This window comes from Eubalaena glacialis, chromosome 16 (assembly GCF_028564815.1).
Source record: "Eubalaena glacialis isolate mEubGla1 chromosome 16, mEubGla1.1.hap2.+ XY, whole genome shotgun sequence".
Lineage (NCBI taxonomy): Eukaryota > Metazoa > Chordata > Mammalia > Artiodactyla > Balaenidae > Eubalaena > Eubalaena glacialis.
The window spans coordinates 75,240,409-75,262,963 of NC_083731.1; the positions used below are offsets into that span (position 1 = coordinate 75,240,409).

At 45.3% G+C, this 22,555-nt stretch overlaps 1 long non-coding RNA gene and 1 other non-coding gene across 2 annotated transcripts in view; one reads left to right on the forward strand and one right to left on the reverse strand.

Annotated features, from left to right (window-relative positions):
- Positions 1 to 22,555, forward strand: part of LOC133076620 (uncharacterized) — a 164,220-nt gene that overhangs the window by 75,529 nt on the left and 66,136 nt on the right. The window contains exon 3 of the long non-coding RNA XR_009697563.1: positions 17,147 to 17,242. This is a non-coding gene — a long non-coding RNA (uncharacterized LOC133076620). The remainder of the gene's footprint in view (positions 1 to 17,146; positions 17,243 to 22,555) is intronic.
- Positions 17,346 to 17,418, reverse strand: TRNAW-CCA (transfer RNA tryptophan (anticodon CCA)). The gene has a single exon. It is a non-coding gene; the product is annotated as a tRNA-Trp (tRNA).

Here is a 22,555-nt window from a genome sequence, read left to right on the forward strand (position 1 = left end):
AGTCAAGCCTTGGAAAGGTTAATCATCTCAACTGGAGAGGGACTTCTTCTCAGGAAAGGATGATGATCTTTCTTATCTGTTCCTAATGCCAGGTTACAGGTCCAACTGCATTTTTAAGGGAGGAAAAAAAAGGAATGGAGTAAATAAAACAGCATACCACTTTTAACTCCAAAACATGACTCCTTGCTCTGACTTCTAGCCGTGGGATCCTGGGAAAGCCATTTCATCTCTCCAGGTCCTACGTCCTCATTTCTAAAACAAAGGTTGGGGCCAAGCATCCTCAAAAGCCCCCTGCAGCTCTAGCATTTTATGATTTAACACAAACATCAAGAACTAGCAGTTGGAGACTTCCCTGGAGGCCCAGTGGTTAAGACTTCGCCTTCCAATGCACGGGGTGTGGGTTCAATCCCTGGTCAGGGAGCTGAGATCCCACATGCCTCAGGGCCAAAAAACCGAAACATAGAACAGAAGCAATATTGTAACAAATTCAATAAAGACTTTAAAAATGGTTCATGTCAAAAAAACAAATTAAAAAAAAAAAAGAAGTAGCAGTTGTGTTGGGCTTGGAATGGAGGTAGATGCAGTGTTCTCTAGGATTGTATGTGGTTTGCCCTGTATGGGAATGGAAAGCTCCAGCCCAAAGAGGGTCCCACTGGGATTCTGGAGTTCTGGAAGTTCACGGAGGCTCCTTGGCTGGAGAAGCAGCCAATATGCTGCAGTGGTTCAGAGCTCAGGGGACCAAGTCGGAGATCCGGGTGCCGCTACTTCCTCAGTCTGTGACGTTGGACACATTGCTTAGCCACTCTTAAAATCTCATGTGTTAGATGCGGATCATAAAGCTCCAACTCTGATGGGCCATTGGGGGATTAAAGGAGGCACTAATATGGTTCTTGGGAGATGGTCTAAAGTCGATAAATTATGTTGTTATCACTGTTCCTCATCCGTGATAGACGATCACGTAGAGGGTGGCATGGACCATCTCAAAGGTCCCATTCAGCTCCCCACGGCTATAACTTTTATGGCTTTGTGGAAAATGTATTGGCAGATGACCTCCAGGATGTTTGGTTAACTGGAGTTTGGGGAATGAGGCCAAAGTTCACGTGAGAGCTCCAAGCCTATGATAACCACAAATGCTATTTTTAGGTTATAGTGCTGACATAACGGAACCTTTTTTATTCACCATGTCTCTTGCAGGCATTCTTGTTCTGCAATCGCACTTATATCTTTCTGGAAGGTGGGGAAAGGCAGGGGAGTATTTTGTGACACCCCCTGCTAGAGGCTAAAGAGACAGAGCTACTGATTTCTCAGAAACGCACTGCCCGAGAAAAATGGTTCCTTTAGTGAGTCTGAGGTGATCACAAAGGAAATAAGGTCGGATCTGGGCACGGATGGGAAGGAAGTGCTGGCTCAGGGCTGTGTCTGGCCTCGCTCACAACCCGGTCCGAAGTCCACAAGCCTGAGGCTCTTTGCTGATCGCTTGCAGAAGACTGTCTTGGCCTTGTGCTCATGGTTCTTCTGGGCACCCTGGCTTGGACTCTGACGGTCCTTAAGTGTCACTGGAGACCTTTGTGGCTTTCACTCCAGTCTGTGATGTGCCTCTGACTGTGACTTGGCCTCACATGGCAGGGCTGGGGCAGGACAGTGAAAGGGAGCTTGAGTGTGTAGATGGCGTGGCTGAGCTTGGGAGGCCTCCTGGCAGAAGAAGCAAATGACTTCGATGACACATTCTGAAACTCAACGCACAGTAACTGTCTGTTAAGGGGCTCTTTGCATTTCCATGAGATCGTTGGCCTTCAGTCTGTTGTGTCAAAAGTCTGTAGGGTAAAACTAAAACTGAAAATTAAAAGTTAAAATAATTTTATGGTACTTCCCTGGTGGTGCAGTGGTTAAGAATCCGCCTGCCAGTGCAGGGGACACGGGTTCGAGCCCTGGTCCGGGAAGATCCCACGTGCCGCGGAGCAACTAAGCCCGTGCGCCACAACTACTGAGCCTGAGCTCTAGAGCCCGCAAGCCACAACTACTGAGCCCACGTGCCACAACTACTGAAGCCCGTGTGCCTAGAGCCCGTGCTCCACAACAAGAGAAGCCACCGCAATGAGAAGCCCTCGCACCGCAACGAAGAGTAGCCCCCGCTCGCCACAACTAGAGAAAGCCCGCACACAGCCACCAAGACCCAATGCAGCCAAAAATAAATAAATAAAATAAATAAATTTATTTTTTTAAAAAGTTAAAATAATTTAAAAAAATCAATGTAAGGCATAGTAAATTGTTGAGAGAAGAAGTCCATTCAAAGGTCGCCTGTATTTAATAATAAATAACAGGATCTGTAAACCAGATTGAATGACCTGTTAACTGCACATAAAAGGAAATTGAAGTCAATGCAAATGTAAAATAAGCACTGCACCTGGTATGTTTAATTTGGGACATTGCATTTTCAAAATCCCCTCCACCATGTCCCACCCGTCCCTTGCATTTCTGTCTTGACCGGCAATGCAGAAGAATGGCAAAGAGCGGTTTCTTTCGCTGATGTAGGGCCTTCTGTTGGCTCTGGACTTATCACAATATCTGTAAGACAACATCATCAGGCACAGTGTTGAGATGGCTGATTAGTAAGATCAAGGATATGATTAAAGGCATGTAGATGAGTAATATTAAAAAAAATTCAGTTATTCATTTTGAGACCATTTAATCAAGGTACAATTAAAACAGAAGTTGAGATATGAAATTAAAGAACCCAAAATGAATCACATTTGACCCACAACTCCTACCAGTGACTTTTTATGTCTCAGTCTCCAAGAGCAACCAAATGTCACCTCCCTAGAGTGGCCTGCTTAGATCAATCCCACACCCTCCAATTCCTGCCCCATCTGGGCCCCCGGGACGTGTTCAGTGGTTAAGCAGGGCATCTTCCTTCTTATCTCTGCCACCTCCAGTGTACCAGGGCTTGTGCCTGGCTCTGATTTTGTTCTGGTTCTGGTGATCTGCTCCTCTCTCCAGTATGGCTTCAAGGCTCCTCTCTCTGGCACAGCTACCCATCACAGGCAGCTCTGAGTCTTATCTGCTGCGTGGATTCCCTACCTCGGAGTTGAACCCCAACTTGTATTGGCCTCTGGCACACGTGATCCTCTCTAGCTTTGACTATTCACCTGCTTGGCAAGGTCCCAACATGTTAGTGTCTGAGTACTCCTTGGGTTCAGCGAGTTCTGGTCCTGGTTTGTCCAGACATTCCCGTCCCTGCCTTCTCACCTCCTCTCCTTTACGCGTTGCTGTCTCTGTGTGCCCGATGATGTATGCCCAATCCCTCTCACCCCCGACTCTTCTCATAGGATGCTGCCCTAGAATCGCTGCTGGCTCTCTGAATTACTGGATGTGTCATGGAAAGACACTGGGCTGGAGCCAGGGCTCTAGTCCAGACTTTCTACTTCCTGGTTGTGTCATCTTAAGTCATGTGATCTCTTTGAGTTTCGGTTTCCTCATCTGCAAAACTGAGATGATGATGATGATGGTGATGATGATACTTGCTTGGTTTACCTTAAAAGTGATTACTAGGACAATGATGTTGGGCATAGTTTGGGGTTTTTATTTGCTATCCATATCTCTTCTCTGGTGAAGTGACTGTTCAAATCTTTCACCCACTTAAAAAAATGGATTGTTTGTTTTCTTTTATTGAGTTTTGAAAATTCTTTATATACTCTAGACACAAGTCTTTTACCAGATATATGCTTTACAAAAATCTCTGCCAGACGGTGCTTGCCTTTTCATTCTCTTAATAGTATCTTTAGAAGAGCAAAAGATTTTAGTTTTGAAAAAGTTCAGTATCTTATTTTATAAATATTGTTTTTCCTCTTATGTCCTATCTAAGAAATCTTTGCCTACCTAAGATTGCAAATATGTTTTGCAACTGTGTTTTTTTCTAGAAGTTTCATAATTTTTTTTTTTGTATTTAAGTTTATAATTTATTGTGGAGATATATATGTGTCTGCCTATCTAGCTATCTATCTCATGTGAGGTCAGGGTTGAAGTTCATCATTAGTCATTAAGGAAGTAGCCATAATGAGATAATACTACATACCTGTAAGAATAGATAAAATTTAAAAGACTGGCCATACCAATTGTTGAGGAGTTGGAGGAATTGGAAATTCATACCCTCCTGGTGGGAATGTAAAACGGTACGACCACTTTAGTAAACAGTTTGATAGTTTCTTAAAAAGTTTAACATTCATTTACCATATGATACAGCTATTCCACTGCTAGGTATTTACTCCAAAGAACTGAAAGCACATATCCCTACAAGGACTTGCATGTGAATGTTTACAGCTGCTCTATTTGTATAGCCCCAAACTGGACACAACTATAGGAAAATGAATAAATAAATTGTGCTATATCCATAAAATGAAATACTAGTAAGCAACAACATGGACAAATCTCAAAATAATTACGGTGAATGAAAAGAGACAGACAAGTACTGTATATGTCCATATAAAATTCTAGAAAATGCATACTAATCAATAGTAACAGAAAGCAGATCCACGGTTGCCTGGAGATGGGGGTGAGGTCACAATGAGTGATTTTGAAGGGACATGAGGAAATTTCCTGAGGGTGATGGTTATGTTCGTCACCTGATAGTGGTGACGGTTTCACAGAGTATACATATTCCAAAATGTACCAAGTAGTGTACTTAAACATGTTCAGTTTATTGTATATCAATAAACTATTAGGTGGGAAAATGTTGGAATAAATAGCCACCAATTAAAAAAAAAAAAAGCGATTACAAGTCTCCAGTGAAGAAATGCCCAGGGAACTGCATTGATAGCTATAATCCGCTCTAGAAGTATGTGAGTCATCATTATCTGTACCACAGAGGCTAGGAAATTTTCCTGTAAAAGAACTAGACCAGATTCTGGGGCGGGGGGTGGCCTCATACTCTAGCTTTCCCAACTCCATCCAATGGAAAATGTCAAATTGAGATTGTAACACACATTACTGGACAAAGGCCTGATTGCATACGAGGACATTCGGACACTCAAAGCATCTCTTTTTGGGCTTGACCATATCCCAGTCCCCTCATCCCTGTCCCTTTCTCCCAATAAACAATAAAACAGTGGCTTCAAGTGCCCAGGCTTTCCTGTACGTAAAAGAGAAGTTCTCAATCCTGCCGTACATTGGAATTTACTGAGACGCTTGTGGGAAATGCTGATGCCTGGCCCCGTACTTGGAAAATTCTGATTCACTTGATCTCTATTTTTAAACTCTCTAGGTGATTCTAAAGTACAACTCAGGTTGAGAAGCACTGAGGTGGAGCCTGGATCCTCTTTCATCACCTGCCCCACCCCTGTGGCCATGTCACTTCCGGTTCATTCTGTGCGCCTCTAACTTCCTGTTCAAATAGTGTCAGAAAGTAGTCAGGCAGGACTGATTATGATCATAATAATAATGGACATTCAAATAGTGTGGCCTTTTCTCAAAGTTTCCATGTGTCTCATAGATTACCTGAGAAATAGGTAGGAGAGGGTGATATTATGTGTAACTTTTATTATATTTTTCCTAATTAATTATAAGTGCAACAAATGATCATTTAAGAATATTTTAAATAACAAGTATGGAAAACTACAAAGAGGAATAAAAATCATCTGTTATCCAGTCTCTCAGAGAAAACCAGGCTTAACTTTTGGGTTCTTTTCATGCAAATACAGTATATGCATTTAATTTTTTTTTTTAACCACATCAGGCACAAGCTGTATCCATGTTTCATAACCTGCCCTTTTCACTCAATACATTATAATTACCCATTGGGCAGACTGGGCTGTCTGCTCAGATACATTTCCCAGCCTGCCTTGCAGTCAGGTGTGGGTGTAATTGCTCGACACCAGTTCCAGACCTTGCCTATACAAACCTGCTGCATTCACTCTTCCACCGATCTCTTCCTCTGTCTGCAACCTGCATGTAAGTCTCAGGACAACTCGGTGATGCAGATCAAGTATCAAAGATGGCAGAGTCTTCATCGGTCTTGTCCCTGAAAGACTGAGTGGTGCAGAGCCTCTCCTCCATGATTTTGAACTTTTCATGTTAGAAAAAATTATTATTGGGTCAAGCCACTCACATTTTGGGATTTGTCTCTTAGAGTAGCTAGTGTTACCTTAACAAATATATCTGACCTTCAAGCCGAGCTCAAATCCCCTCTTTTCTATCTTCCTTTATTGCTCCAGGAGAAAGTCATGCCTCCTTCCTTTTAGTTATTATAGCATAGAGTTCTTAATTTTATTTTGATTTCATAGTGCCTGTTCCAAGCTACCTTAGCTTCCTGCCCACCTGCCTCCTAATATTGTACCTATACTCACGCTTAGTCTGTCTTCCAGGCTCTTCCACTGAGACTTAAGGAAAGGAAGTGCCTCTCCTCACGTCTTAGGCCAGTCCCCTCCCTCTGGAATACATCTCCCTCTTGCTGCCTCAGGGATCTTCTTCCCCTGTCTGTCCACCCCCTTGCCTGTGGTTTCAGATTTTCCCTGAACTGGCTCTGCAGCATTTGACAATGTGCATTGCTAGTTACTTCATGGAACTCTCTTCCCTTTGGCTTCTGTGGCTGCATCAGTTACGATGGGCCAAGTCATGCGGCAGTAATCCAATTATCAGTGATCCCCAAATTCAGTGGTTCACCATGGCGGAGACTTATTTCTCACTTGTGCCCTCTGCCCATTGTAGGTTGGCTGCACATCCGCTCTGCGTCCTCCTCATTCTGGGACCTGGGCTGATGAAGGGAACTCTGTGAACAGTGGTCATTCTTGTGGCAGAGGGAAAAGAGGGATCACGGAGAAGCACATACAGTCTCTTAGAGCTTCCACCTGGAATTGACACAGGTCACTTCTGCTCACATTCCATTGTCCAAAGCGTGTGGCATGGCTCGGCACCTCCTCCTCCCGGAAGCCTTCCTTGACTGCTCTTTCCCTCAACCATACTGGTGTAGGTGTCCTGTTTGATGCTTCAGAGTCACCCAGTATCTCCTCTACCATAGTCCTTAGTACACGTAATTGGAATCACTTTTAAACTTCTCTACTTCTCCAATTAGACGGTGTTACGGGCTGAACTGTGTCTTGCTCCCCAAATTCATATGTTGAAGTCCCAAACCCCAGTACCTCAGAAGTAACGTATAAGGTCTTCAAAGTGGTGATTAAGTTAAAACAAAGTTGTTAGGGTGGAGTCCTAATCCAGTCTGACTGGCGTCCTTATAAGAAGAGGAAGAGACACCAGGGTGGGTCTTTGTGTGGGTGCACAGAGCAAAGACCACGTGAGGACAGGGTAAGAAGACGGCCGTCTGCCAGTCGAGCAGCAAGGCCTCGGAAGAAATCAAACCTGCCAACACCTTGTTCTTGGACATCCAGCCTCCGGAACTGTGAAAAAATAAATTTCTGTTATTTAGGCCCCCCCCCCAGTGTGTGGTATTTTATTATGGCAGCCCTAGCAAATGAGCACAGACTGTAAGCAATTTGAGGACAAGTTCAAGTTTTGTTCCTCTTGGTGTCCTTGTCATATACTCCAAAGCCTGTCACACAGTAGAGGCAAAACAAACGTTTATGGAATCGATTGATAACTTGATTAATAAATGGATAAATAAGTTTGGTATTGAGAAATAAATTGGTTTTGAGAGTTATTTTGATATGGTAAATTTGAATTCAACTAACTTGTAGCAAGGAGCCCTATTATGAACGAATTTGCAAATCACAGATGTGCAGGAAAAATTGGTTGGTTGGTGAATTATAGGGTCATATCATAACAGTGTTTTGTATTTATAGAAACTTTCCTCTCAAGAAACAAAAAAGGCTTCGGCTTCCATTAATACATACATCCCCCTGGGATCGGCAGAGAGAAGCACTAGGAACTGGGATCTTGCAGGGGAGGAACCCAAGGGGTGAAGGTCAGGCGACCTGTCCAGGATGGACAGAGCCAAGGGCGCGGCCAGCACGGAGGGGAGGACAGCGTTTCCGCTGGGCGGCCGAGCACCGTCCCCGGGGTGATCTGTGCGAAGCTCCAAGGAGGTGACTCAGCCACACTTGCTCCGAAATGACAGTCACACCTGGGATTCACCTTCTGGATGTCAGTGGAGGGAACGAAATGGCAGATTTGAGGGGAAAAGAGAGACGACCCCGTCAGAGTTTTATATGACAGACAGCAAGCATCTGGGCAAAAAAGTGGACTCCGGGTCAAGCAGACACCCAGATGTCTTCTAACCACAAACATGACAATATCTGGAAACATCTGGATGGTAAGTGGAAAGGCTTGTGTTTTTCCACCCGTGCGGCCCATTTGGGCAAACCGCGGCCAGGAACGGGCTGAGTCAGAAGGGAGCAGGTGAAGTCTGCCACCTCCCCACACGCGCACGCACACGCACACACGGTAGGAGGCTGCCTGCGTGGATCCGGAGCTGCAGCACGCCGGGGCGTCCAGGGAGGAGGCTCCCCGGGGGACTGAGAATGCCAGGCAGTGGCCAGCCGGACCCGCGGCGCTCAGGGCATGGAGCCAGCCCCGACCTGTGCATGACTGGTGGCCAGTATTGGTTACTAGCAGCAGCAGCATCCAGAGGATGCAGTAGGATAACGTGCTCAGAGAAAGAACGAGAATAGGATCAGGCCAGCGGCAAAAGTCTTGGCGGTCAAGGTGGTTGGCGTAGATGGGACTCCGTAGACAGGGTTAAGTGTCAGTTCTTACGAGCAGATGTCGTCTGCGGTGAACGAAGAGGACTCCCTAGGAAACGGGGCTTGTGGGTCACAGCCGGCACAGCTCGCTGCAAATCCCTGGAGCTGTGGGCTCCTCAGACTTGAACCGGTCCTGAGATCAGGTGAAGTGGTGCCATCATTCCCGTTCCTCGGTCCATTCGTCCTCCATTCACCTGACCTATATTTATTGAATGCCTCTAATGCACAGATCAACAACTACCCTGTTAGTAGGGATTAAGTAGTAAATGTCTAGGGGAGGATACAGAGAAAAGAAACAGGCCACTGCAGTACAAGGGAATCGGTACTCTGCTCGGGGAGCCATCCTGGACAGCGGGAACTCCTCCGGGCCTGATGCCTCCGCGCTTCCAGGAGGGTGGTTTCCACATTAAGATCTGAAGGGTGAGTGGAACTGAGCCAGGAGGGGGCGCTAAGGAGTTTACCGGAAGAGGGGACAATGGTGGTGCTGCGGCTCAGAAGACGAAGAGCCAGCAGTTCAGAGAGGCGGGGATATTTGGCGGGAGGAACGAGGCAGGAAAAGTCAGCATAGCCGGATCCTAGAGAGGCTTTGTTCCTCCGGGTGGTGCGGCGGGACCACTGGGGCTGGATATATGGGCTAAAGTGCAGAACGCAGAGCAGGGTGAGAGGTAAAGATCTGGGCATCTCTGGCATTCTGATATCAGACTAAGGCCTGAGAGAGTGAAACCCTGCCCAGAGAGTGTCCGGGGTGAGAGGGAGAGTCCGGGACAGAATCCCGAGAAACCTCAACATTTAAGGGATGGGCAGAGTTGTAGGGGCACCTAAGGCCAGCTAGGATGGGCAGCCAGAGAGCTGGGAGGCAAACCCGGAGAGGTGGCAGTGATGGTCCCAAAGGAAGAGCGGGTTAGAAGAACAAGGTCATGGTTAACAGTGCAAAAGGGGCTGACAAATCAAGTAAAATAGTAACTAAAAAAACCGCCTACTTAGCAACAAGGGGAAGGTTAGTGATCTTGGTGAGATCAGAAGCTTCCTGATAATTCAGGTGTGGGCAGTGAGTAGGAGGTGAGAAAATAGTGTTGCACACATTTTGTAGAACTCTGGCCACGATGGCAAGAGAGAGTTTGGTCTGAACTTGGAGGGCTTTGGTTGGAAGTACTTTTAAAGATGGAAGAGTCAAGAGCACATTTGAACATTACCGAGTGCCTAGGAGAGCTGAAACATTGCGGCAGGGATGGGGTGGGGTGGATTCCGGTGTGTAAGGGCTGGAAGGTGTGCCCGATGTCAGGACAAGCCCAGAACTGGTTTGGATATGAGATGGTAAGGAACTGGAGCTCTGGGGCCAGACCACATGGATTCAGTCCTACCTCTTCCGTGTCCTGTCCGTGTGACCTTCAGGAAGTCACTTAAGCTCTCTCTGTCTCCATCTCTTCATCTGCAACAATACGACCTACCTCCTAAGGCTATTTGAAAACCAAACTCAGTGTTGTCCATAAAGGGGTCAGCCCAGTGCCTGCTAAGTCCGCATCACTGCCTGGCTGTCAGCGTGCCTGCCTCACAAGGGTGGCTGCTTGTCAGAAACCTGTCCATCCACATGGTGGGAGCCTCCTCCAGTGCCCACCTCTGCCCTGGACGGGGCGAGGGCTCATTCTCTTCGCCCTGCTGGACTCTCTTTCCCGGCACCAGAAGCCGGGCACACAGTTCTCGCCGATCTCCGTGATCTCCAGATTGTGCTTACTGCCTGCAAGCCTCTGGCAGGGAACAGCGGCTGGGGACACACCTACTGGAAGCAGCATTGCTGGACGGGTGACACCTCGGGGGGAAACCGCAGCTTCGTGCCTCTTTGCTGGGAAGCCCAGCTGCCTTTTTTTCTGCAGGCAGAAATGTTGTTAAAGGGAATGCGGATTGAGTTCCTGGAACACTGTAAGGTACTTCTGAAATGGTTTCTTTGTTTTTGAACACCACTGCAAGGTACAAAGTGATGCAACAAGATGGGAGTGCCCGAGGGAGGCCAGGCTTCACCTTCTAAACCAGATTCTGTGCTTGCTTTCTCTTTTGCTACCTGTCTCCTCCTAGTAGAGACTATCTGCTTTTTTTGGTCCCCTCCCATTTGGAGCCTGATAGGTTTTACCCATTGGAATCAGATGGGGACCCAGGGATGGAGCTGGGGGCAGGTTAGATAATCTAGTGCCTGGAGAGGAAAATGAGGCTCGAGGTCACACAGTGAGTAACTGAGGGGCCAGGACAGGACTCCAAGCTCAGGACTCCTGGTTTCTGGTCCAGTGCTCTGTTCACAGCTTCTCCTCATAGATGATGAGGAATTTAGTAATCCATGCATCTCCCTTCAGCCTCCCTGACTGTTGCTGATTTTTTCATCCAACATGCATCACACACTTCCTTTCCAGGACTCCAAAGGACTCACGTCCGGTCCTTTCTAGGCACTGGGGACTTATCAGCAAAACAGAAATAATCCCTGCTCTTGTAGGGCTTACAGTCCAGTGAGAGGAGACAGATACATAAATAAAATACAGGCGTACCTTGGAGATATTGCGGGTTCGGTTCCAGACCACTGCAATAAAGCGAATATCACATTAAAGCGAGTCACACGGATGTTTTGGTTTCCCAGTGCATATAAAAGTTATGTATACATTATTCAGTGTGCAATAGCATTATGTCTAAAAAAACAATGTGCATACCTTAATTTAAAAAATAACGCTGTTGGAAAAGTGGTGCCAAAAAACTTGCTCAACACAGGGTGGCCGCAAACCTTCAATGTGTAAAAAATGCAATATCTGTGAAGCGTAATAAAATGCGGTATGCCTATAAGTAAACAAATGATAGCTACATCCTCCACAATGTCTTTCCAGGGAATATTTTCTCAATAGAATGCCTTTTGAATGATTAAAACCCAACTTCATAGAATGTAGGTATCTCTCAGTACAATGTTTTTCGGTCAATGATTACATAGAGAAGCGTGTGTCTTTAGGACCCCCAGACACCATACAACATTTAAACAGAACAATTTGCAGGAGTGGTCTTGCATTACATTCTAAATACAATTCATAGACAGAATTGTTTTAAAGGCGTATTGAATGTCGACTGGGGGTGAGCGCCTTGGTAGCTAAGCTGAGAGAGAAGACACAGGACATTAATCAAGCAACTCTTTGTTACAAACGTATTAATTTTTTGGTGATCATGAAGCAATGTTCGAAGCATTTTACATCCTAACGTGATGTTTTATTACTTAGGCGTGCATACATAGGTGTTTTCTACTATATTAGTTACATTTTAGGAAATTGGTTGGAGCTTTGGGGTTTAAGGTCATGGGCAGGAGGCTCCCGGTAGAAGGCTGATTTTCAGGAGTCTCTGGCTGATGTATAGCATGCGGTGCTAAGCAGCGTTACACCAGGCCCGCATGTGTGCGCCTTCTCGTAGCAGTGTCTGTCTGGCACTCTGGTCGCAGCCTCGGCATCCCCAGAGGTGACAGGTCCCTTTCGTGGGGGAGCTAGCACAGAGACTGGTCCTTGAATCAAAGACATTTAGGTGGGTACCCTGGCTGTGAACATGACCTCCACTAGGAAGCTCGGCTCAGTGAGGACGACCATGGCTACTTGCAAAATAACTTGTACAGGAAGAGCAGAATGACCCCCTCGTCAGGTTCCGTGCGGGTCTCTTGCCGGGAGGGGTGGCCCAATTTCATGACCTTTTCTTTCATTTTTATTTTTTTGAATGGTAGCTCTGGAATGGTAGGAAGTCTCCCACAAAGGATTTCCTTTGGTCATTGTTGTTTTTCCCTTAGGAAAAAAAATGTGGTAGGGGAGGGCAAAGCATCCCTCTCCCTTTGTGACTTCTGTGATTCAGAGTTTAAAAGGCCAGTGACAGGATCTGGGTCACAGACTTGGTTTCCTTCTTGTGTGAGGCCTGGTGCTTCACAGGCCTGTCCCTTTAAACACTGGGACTAGGGCCTCAGATTCTGTCCTATTTTTATATTTGGTCACATGGGTGAAGAGTGTTTTCCTTGAGGTTGGAATCTGTACTAAGGGAAGTACCATGTATTGGAATAACCAAATCTTAAATTTTAGCTCTGTAAAGAGTTGAAAGGTCATTTAGTCCCCCTTCCTCAAAGCAGAACCCCCCTCACTCCCAGTGACAGCTGGTGGAGACTGCGTGTGCTCTGAGCACATCTGATTTGGGTCATGTGATTATGGAGGCTGACAGGTCCAAAATCTGCAGGGTGGGCCAGTGCTCTGGTCCAGTGCTCTCGTCTGAATGTTTTGTCCCCCCGAACTGCATATGTTGAAATCCTATTGCCCAATGGGATGGTATTAGAAGGCAGGGCCTTTGGGAGGTGATGAGGCCGTGAGGGCAGAGCCCTCATGGATGAGATGAATGCCTATGAAAGAGGCTCTAGGTCCCTCCTTCGCCCCTTCTGCCTGTGAGGATACAGTGAGAAGTCTGCAGCCCGGAAGAGGGCCCTCACCTGACCATGCTGGCACTCTGATCTTGGACTGCCAGCCTCCAGAACTGTGAGATATAAATTTCTGTTGTTTATAAGACACCCAGTCTGATATTTTGTTATGGCAGTCTGAATGGACTAAGACACCCAGGAAAAGCTGATGCTGCAGTTCAAGTCTGAAGGCCATCTGCTGGCAGAATTCCCTCTTGCTCAGGGGAGGTCAGTCCTGTGTTCTATTCAGACCTTCAACTGATTGGATGAAGCCCACCCAAATTATGGAGGATGATCTGCTTTACCCAAAGATCACCAATTTAAATTTACATCTCATCCCAAAACACCCTCGCAGAAACACCCAGATTAATGTTTGATTAAATATCTGGGCACTGTGCCCCGGCCAAGTCGACACTTAAAATTAACCACTGCAGTGGGGTGCAGCATCTGGAATATTCTAGGTAATTGTGACTGTCCAGCAATTAAACACACACACACACGCACGCACACACACACACACACAAATGAATTGACCTCCGCCTGTGTAGAAGGAGAGGAAGATCCAGCCTTGGATGGAGAGAGTGTCTCTGTGTTCCCTTCTGCCTAGGAAAAGGGGTGCGCAGAGGATATGACACCTGGGCTTAGATGACTGATTAAGAGCGACCTTGGCTTCAGAGCTTTTAAAAGCTGATGTCAGCCAGCTGCAGAACTTCCTGCATCCCTGGATTTGCGTAGGAACTGAAAAAGGCAATTGACTGATGTGTGTGTACGACGAGTGTACACACGTACACACGTGTGAGACGGTGTAACAGAAAGGTTAGGAGGTGCATGGTCTGTGGGCCCCGCTGCCCAGCATCCCAGCTCTGCCATTGACTTGCTGTGTAACTGCGGGCAAGCTACTTAACATCTCTGTGCTTGGTTCTCTCATCTGTAAAGTAGGGAAATAACAGAACCCATACTACATAGGTTGTGAGAATTAAATGAGGTAGTAGCTGTGAAGTGCTTACAAGATTGCCTGGCACATAAGTCCTAGAAGTATCTATCTATCTATCTGTCATCTATCTGTCATCATCGTATTCAATGCATGTCACTTGTTCACACACACGTATCACATATGGTTATTTGTAAGCAAAGGCAACCTACACTACTGGCAAATAAACGGGAACCTTATTCCAAAACTCTACTAATGTACTATTGCAGAGCCCGTGCTGGATTCAGCTTCATAAGAAGATGTATGCTTTTGGTACTTCATTACTGAAACCCTATTGGATAGGATCCAGATCATATCTGCTTTAAATTAAATTGATTTTTTTTTCAGTAAACAGTGTTACAGCAAGATGCTGCATGACAGTGGAGTAAATTCGGCATTTCAGATTTGCAAGGACCACCTGCAGCGACGTGGCCTCTCTGCAGTGGAACGGGGGTCGGGGGGTGCGGGACGGGGACCGGCAGTCTCTCTGCCGCCTGCGTGCTCAGCAAACACGCGGGCCACCTGAGGCTCAGGTGTGCCTGAGGCTTCAGGAACAAGCGCTCAGATAATGACAGCTGGTGGGCTCCAGTGTGCTCCGGCTCCTTCTCACTGATAAATGGCTTCACGGATGATGCCGGCTTCATGCTCAATTAATCTCAGTTGAATTGATCATCCAGTTATAAAGAAAACCATTAGCAATAAAGCAAAACTTCCCAAAGAGCTTTTATAGGGAGGAGGAAAGGAAGTGAATTGGTTTTTTAAAGAAATTAAGATGATGAACTCTGTTTGAAAGGAACATATCACCAGCCTTCTCTCTACCCAGCTGACTCAGCCCTAAGGGGGTGGGATAATGACGTGATTTTTTCACCTATTCATCTCAAGCATCGTTAAAAGGAAATATTTTTAAATAAGCAAGTGCGTGTAAAGCTTATCACCTGCCAGACTTTGTTGGAAGCTGAGAAACTTTATACATGCTGTATTAACTCATTTAGCTCTTAAACAACACAGTGGGGTAGGGAGGATTATTTTTCGCCCATTTCGTAGATGAGGAAACTCAAAAAAGAGATTAAGTAGCTTGACCAGCATCACAAATGGTTGAGCTGGGATCCAAAGCCTCGCTCTTGGGCATTTGCTACATGTGTTCTATTCCTCTATTCCTGTTAGCACTCAGATTCCGACTGGGCTGGTCCCCGGCCGCACCTTTCATTCTGATGCTCGTTGCCTTATTTCTGAAGTCTTACATTCATATTTGTAATACCACATGCACATCTTCAAAAAGATAACTCTTATTACACACGTAGTACATATTCATTTTAGAAACAAAGCAACAATTAAAAAATGCCGAGGAGCAAACAAGAAGAAAATAAAAATTATTCATACTCCTCCACTTATTATAACCCTTGTTAACATTTTGGTATATGTTCCTCTAGATTTTTTTTCTATGCACATCCTTTTGTTTTTAAGCACTAGTGAGCCCCTATGTTGCGTGCTCTTTTGTAATTTGATTTTTTTCACCCAACAACAGAAAAAGTCTTTCTATTTAAATAAATACATTTCTATGGCATTATTTTTAATTCTTAAAAAGTATTTCATCATATGGATACATGATGACTTACTCAACTAATTCTTTTTGGACAATTAAATTGTTTCCAAATTTTGAGATTAGTAATAAGACGACTATGAACATCCTTGTAGCTTAACCTATATGCAAAACAATTTTTATTAAATTAATACTATTAATTAGTATTCATATTATTAATAATTATTATAAATTCCTATTCATTCAAAAGGTTTATTTACAAACTACCACCATTTTTCATTTCAAGATACTTACCTATTAAGGGAGGTGATCATTGGAATTAGTAGTAAGTTCTATACTTTTCATTAACATGGATCTTGATTTCATTAAAATTGTATGAATTCCACATTAAAACCATTGTGAATCGTGTTTTAATTTTTTAGAGGATGACTGATGACATATGAATAAAACATACAGAAAGTGGCATATTCTGTGACAAGCTCTCAGGAGGCCTCCCTCTAACTCCTGGTTCCCAAGAGCCTAGGGGGGGAGGTGCCAGCACTGATGGGCCTTGGTCTTTGCGTCCATGCGCTCTGGCGATGTCTCTGCTGCTCCTTTGGTTCAGGTCCTCACTAGCCTCTTCCTGAGACCTTTCCTCAGCCTCCTACCTGTTTTCCCACCTCCTGGAAACTTCCCTTCTCCAAATCCATTTGCACAGTGTTAGCAAATTTAGCTAACACGCCAGTCTGACCTTGCTCAGATATCCAAAAATCTTCAGAATGGTTTCTCATTGAGGATTAAGAGGAAGAGATTAAAGCACAACAAAAAGTTTAGCCCGAGTGTCAAGGAGTTTCTTTCCCACTGCTCCAGACCGCCCGCTCTGTCCAGGGGCAAGCTAGCAGCCTGCCCCTCCGCTTTGATTATCAGTGGATTCTAAATGCTCCTGGATGCTACCAGGGGGGGGCTCCCTGCTTCCCCATCCCCTTTCCAGAAGGTCTGGTCTGGGTCCCCAGGCAACCCAGTGGCCCTTGAGTGTTGCAGCTATTTTCCCACCTGGTCGTGAGGCGCCCATCCCTCCCCCTGTGTTCACCTCCCCCCTTAGGCACCTGCTTGTCTGGACCAAAGGCTGAGAGTCTCCTCATTAAGAGTATTTTTCATCCATCCTCCTGCCTCTCCCCAGTCAGGGTTGAGGAGTCTGAGCCCAGATGTATATTTTCTGTGGCTCTGTAAGAATTGTGTCCTTCCTCTAAAAGTGTCTTTAATTGGGGAAGCAGAAGCGGCAGGAATTTACAGCCAGATCGAGGGACAGTGTGACACTTGTTTTCTCACAGAAAAGGTGCTTGTGAGGAATTTTCCCCTTATTAATGTGATGTCAATAGGAACTGAGCTTGAAAACAGATTAATTGAGCTCACAGGGTATCTCTTAAGGATGTTGAGCTGTTAGGAGAGTGGGTGGCTTATCATAACTTTGCATATTTTAAATGGCTTTCATCCAAAAAAGTAATCTTCCTTTTTCCTTCCCTCCTAAGGTCACATGTACCCAGAAGTTACGGACAGCATGGATATGCTCCTGTGGTCTGGTCCCAGGCACTGCACGTACTATGCGGGAGCAATTAAATGGAAAGGTGGAGACACTTTTATTTATTTATTTATTTATTTATTTATTTGGCTGCGCCGGGTCTTAGTTGTGGCATGTGGGATCTTTTAGTTGCGGCATGTGGGATCTAGTTCCCTGACCAGGGATTGAACCTGGGCCCCCTGCATTGGGAGCGTGGAGTCTTAACCACTGGACCACCAGGGAAATCCCTGGAGACACTTACTAAGCATCGAATGTCTCATACAGTGTGACCGAAATGAGAAAGAACACTTGTGTTGTGGAGAGATAGGCCTAATGACCTTGTTCTTTAACTGGCGTCTCTTTGTATGTCTCTTTTTGCCTAGTGCTTAAGTGTTATTTCTGTAACCTCACTTTTACTCAGGGAAGTGGATTCATAGAAGTTAAGTGGCTGCCTCAAAGTCACATTTCTTAAAGTGATCAGGGTCAGACCCCATGACTTTGTATTGAGGTCCTGTCACTCAGATGCAAGTGTCTTTTGGTAAGCGATATTTCTGTGCTGTTTTTTCATTGCCTTTACGTGCGGTGTGGTTGCATTTTATGGAATGGCTTGTGGAAAGCATGAGTTTGAGTCTCCAATGTGAGCACCCAAACCCCACCTTGTCCAATGCAAGTATCTGCGAGGAGGAATGGCTCATGATCTTGGGCTTCACTGGGGGCATTGGTGGTGGGGGGGAGGGGTGGGCTTCACAGGCCTGGGGGCACAAAGTACAAATGTTAGGGCTCGGTTTCCTCAACATCCCCCCAAACTGCACTTGCACAGCTGCTGGATGCTCTCTGAGTAAGTGATTCTACACCCCAAAGAGCTTGGGCTCAGTCTCAGTTCAGGAGAATTTGGGAGGGTCCAGAGGGGAGTAGATGACCTTTCCCACAATGCTCTACATTTCCCTCAATGCCCTTGACTGCTGTCACTGACTTTGGGAAGAGGCTGCATATGCGGAGTGGAGCTCAGCAATATATTCCCGACTCACCGGGTCCCCTGATGGTTCTTCCTTTTCACTCCTCTTCTCCACTGGCTTTCATAAAACCTCATGTATCGAGGCAGATTCCCAGGGGAGAAAGGGGGCTGGGAAAAGGCAACTGAGTCCAGTCTAGCGGACAGGAAGCCTCAAGGTGTTTAGACCAACTTGTCCTTTTAAACAGAGGTCTCTAACTCTGCGCCGTATCACACCTTCTTACTGTCTTTTCTTCCCTTTGCATGAGGCAAGGAACTTAGATTTGATGTTAATGATAGTGGAGCAAAATAGTTCCCTTCCCCCTCTCACCAACTGAGTTAGACCCTTTGGAGAAGAAATAAACTTCATGTACCTTGCTAAGAATGTGTCCCATGTTTGATGGATATGAATTTGAACAATAAATCTGCCTCCCTACCAGCTGACATTGGTCTTTTCCCTTTCCACTTTATGAGACTGTAAAAAGCTTCTGAAGTGTCACCTTTTAACCTATGATAATGCAGAGCAATGGGTGCTGCTAATAAAACCAACTCTGCAAGCTTGGGCTGTGGGCTTGGTGACTGCTTCAGAGCTACCAGATCCGCCAAACGGCGAGCCAGTCATCTCTGAGCATCTATTACTTGCTCTTTACTCTTTGATGATGAAGAGGGAGGTGAGACCCTGAGTGAGAGCAAACACAGGTGATCATAAGGAAGGGTGCTGTCCAGAGATTGGGGGTGGGAGGATATCTTTAAACTGATACTGCTTTTGAAAATGCAAAAGCCCTCAAATTTAAAAGTAGAGTGGCCTTTTGAGTGTTGATTATATTTACTTCTTTTTGATAAATAGATAACTGTGTATCATTATGCATTTATCAAGTACCTGACAAGGACCAGATGCTGTATAGGGCACTAAAATCAACCCCTGGATTTTCTCTGACACTGGGGAGTAAGGAGGAACACCACCTGTTAATTTTCCACCTCTGTTAAATTGCTAGCAGAGTGGGTTGCTGCTAACTAACAAAATGGACGCATTTGAAATCTGCATTTTTTTTCCTTCCTTGTCCTCTGGTGGCAGTGGGTGTGACCAGTGACCACATACTGGCCAGGTGCCAGAAGGTTCTGGAGTACGGAAGTCTTGGGGCAGTGACCATGTATCATTAGAGCCTGGCTCTTCAGTACCTTGAACAGTTAGGAGATTCTGACACTCTTAAAATTCAAATTAATTACACCTTGATTCTTCATTTTAAAAATTAAGAAACCTTGCAAAAAAGAACATTACAATAAGGTTGAATGAAATAGAAACGATAATTAGAACCAAAGAAAATGAATCTAGGGATATGCTAATTGTAAGTAATTTGCCTTGATTGAGACTTTAATTTGGCTCCGGGCTTCATGGAAGCCCAGACAAAGGGAAACAGGACAAGTTGCATGTTCTTCGCAGCTCCTTGGAGGAGGTAAATCTGATCGAGCCCCAAATCCCAGAAAGGATTTTTGAGGGGCTGTGATGAGAAGATTTTTGTGTTTGAGGCTCATGTGGATTCCTCCCTGAAAGAATGACCTATGGCAATTTACTAACTCTTTGAGGTAAGGTCCAGTTTCCTCCTCATTCTTTTTTTTTTTTTTTAAATTATTAACACCTTTAATTATTATTTATTTATTTATTTATTTATTTATTTGGCTGTGTTGGGTCTTCGTTTCTGTGCGAGGGCTTTCTCTAGTTGCAGCAAGCGTGGGCCACTCTTCATCGCGGTGCGCGGGCCTCTCCCTATCGCGGCCTCTCTTGTTGCCGAGCACAGGCTCCAGACGCGCAGGCTCAGTAGTTGTGACTCACGGGCCTAGTTGCTCCGCGGCATGTGGGATCTTCCCAGACCAGGGCTCGAACCTGTGTCCCTTGCATTGGCAGGCAGATTCTCAACCACTGTGCCACCAGGCAAGCCCCTCCTCCTCATTCTTAAATGGGGTTTATAGTAACTACTCTTCAGGCTTGTTGTGAGGATTAAATGACAGGCTTCGTAGAGTGTATTTTCATGACTATTAGTTGGAAGCAACCTAATTTTTATCAGTGGGAGAATGGTTAAGTAAAGTAGGATACATTCTTACCATAGCATACTACATCCTCAGGTAATGAACCCTCCCTATAACCACACCCTTTGTTAATGACTGCAGTTTCTCAAGGAAGAGGCAGAGAATATTTCCCCACCCCACCAGTATTGAACTTGGCCATGTGAGCTTTGGGCAATGAAATGTGGACAGAAGTGGCAAGGAATGGAGCCTAGACCTTCAGAGGCATCGTGTGTTTCCATTCACCCTTCTTGAGCTTCTGCCATCTATGTTAGAAGAATATGATCCTCTAGTGGTTTGGTCCAAGGTGGATAATAATAGACATGTAGAGCAGACTGGACCCAACCTGAAGTTCAGAGTCCAGGTGAGCCTAGGTGACTGAGACACCCATTGTGAATGGAAAAAAAAAGATAACTGTGGAAATTCATTAAATTTGGGGGTGATTTGTTATGCGTCATTACTGTGACAATAGCTGACTGATACAGTGACCTTCTATGATCAAGCCTGGACTGCTATGTGTGATATATTAATAGAGAATAAAAGGTTGAAAAGGAGAATCATATAAATTCTGATTTGTGGAACAATGTAAACATCTGATCTCATTTTGTTAAAAATAAGAATATGCTTATACATCTAAATAATAAAAAGTGTTGAGGGATGGCATTCACATCTTTAAAAGCATGAATTTGAAAAAACTGCTGGCTTTTTTTTGTTTTTTGTTTTTGCCTTTCTGTGTGGTGTGTGTGTACAATTTGTGAATTAAAAAGAGCTTAAAGATCCCACACAACAGCTTCAAAGCAGGCTGCCACTGCAGCACTGTGGTGGTCACCTTGTCTAGGGGTATCTGGGCAAACTTATGGTCTGTAGGAACTTTGTGTTCAGACCTGCCCTTCATCATTGCCTGAGTGACAGAGACTGTTGAAAACAACCTTTCATTCTCTCAGTTGCTGTTGGAGTGAAGAAGTATTGCCCAGAGCCGCACAGCTAGGGAGGAGTGTAGTTAGAACTGCAAGCCAAGGTGGTTTGCCCGTTTACTTCCTTGCTTTTTCCCTCCAGAAATATTTGTATTATAGGCATTACACTAGGTGCTTGGGAAACTGTAGTGGACAAGATATTCCCACAGAGCAACAGCAACATCAAATCCTAGACTAGCACTTTAGCCATTTTTCACAAACACACGTACATAATTTAACTTAAGTACAAAAACACCATCTTATAATTTGCTTCTTTTTTTCAGTGCTATCGTGGCGTGTTCAGGCAGCTATAACGAAATACCACAGACTGGGTGGCTTATAAACAACAGAAATTTATTTCTCACATTTCTGCAGGCTGGAAGTCTGAGATCAGGGTGCCAGCATGATTGGTTGAGGGCAGTTCTTCCTGGTTCATAGAGGGCAGTCTTCTTGCTGTGTCCTCAAAGGGTGGAAGGGAGCTAGTCAACTCTCTGGGGTCTCTTTTATAAGGGCACTAATTCCATTCATGAGGGCTCCACCCTCATGACCTAATCACCTCCCCAAAGCCCCACCTCCTAATACCATCATTATTGGGGGTTAGGAGTCAACATATGAATTTTGGGGCAACACAGGCATTCAGACCATAGCAAGTTCAGTCTTTAAAATTGTTTTTTCCCTTTGCTCCTTGGCTCTCCTCCTCCTTGTTCTGTCTCAGTTTGCCATCCCCCTCCCCCACCGCACACACACCGCAACACACTAGTTTGTATTTTTCCGTACTTTTCTTATGATCTTATAACCATGTACAGACATATGTATGGTGTGACGTAGAGAGACTAGTGTTCTTGTCTCTATAGAACCCTGTGGTCACTTTTTATTTTATAATCAGAGTAGAGGCACATGCAGTTTAATGTACTCAACGAGAAATCAAGGCCAGGTATCCAGATAATGCCATCAGGGTTCTTTTGCTCCAAAGTTCTTTGCCAATCATTCTGCTAATCCTCGTGTGGCAGCGTGGCCCTTCGTCCACAGACCGTGTGGCTCTCCCCCCTCCTCATTTAATACAAATGCAAGACTGTCCCAAGTCACAACGTCACATCCCCCTTGGCCTATGGAGGTGGGGGAGGGTGAGGTGGGGGGACAGGAGGGGTGCAGAAGAGCCATGGACACTCAGCGTGTCATTCACACTGAGTCTTCGTGGTTGGGATGACCAGTTAATGTGTCTTCCAAACCGAAGACTTTTGAAGGTGAAAGGAGGCTCTATTAATAATTCCACCAGGAAGACAGACATAAATTGACACTCGCCCAGGCAAACTGAGCCACGTGGTCACAGACCTTTTGGTGTTACTGGGGAGAGTGGACCTGACAGTGCTCGTAG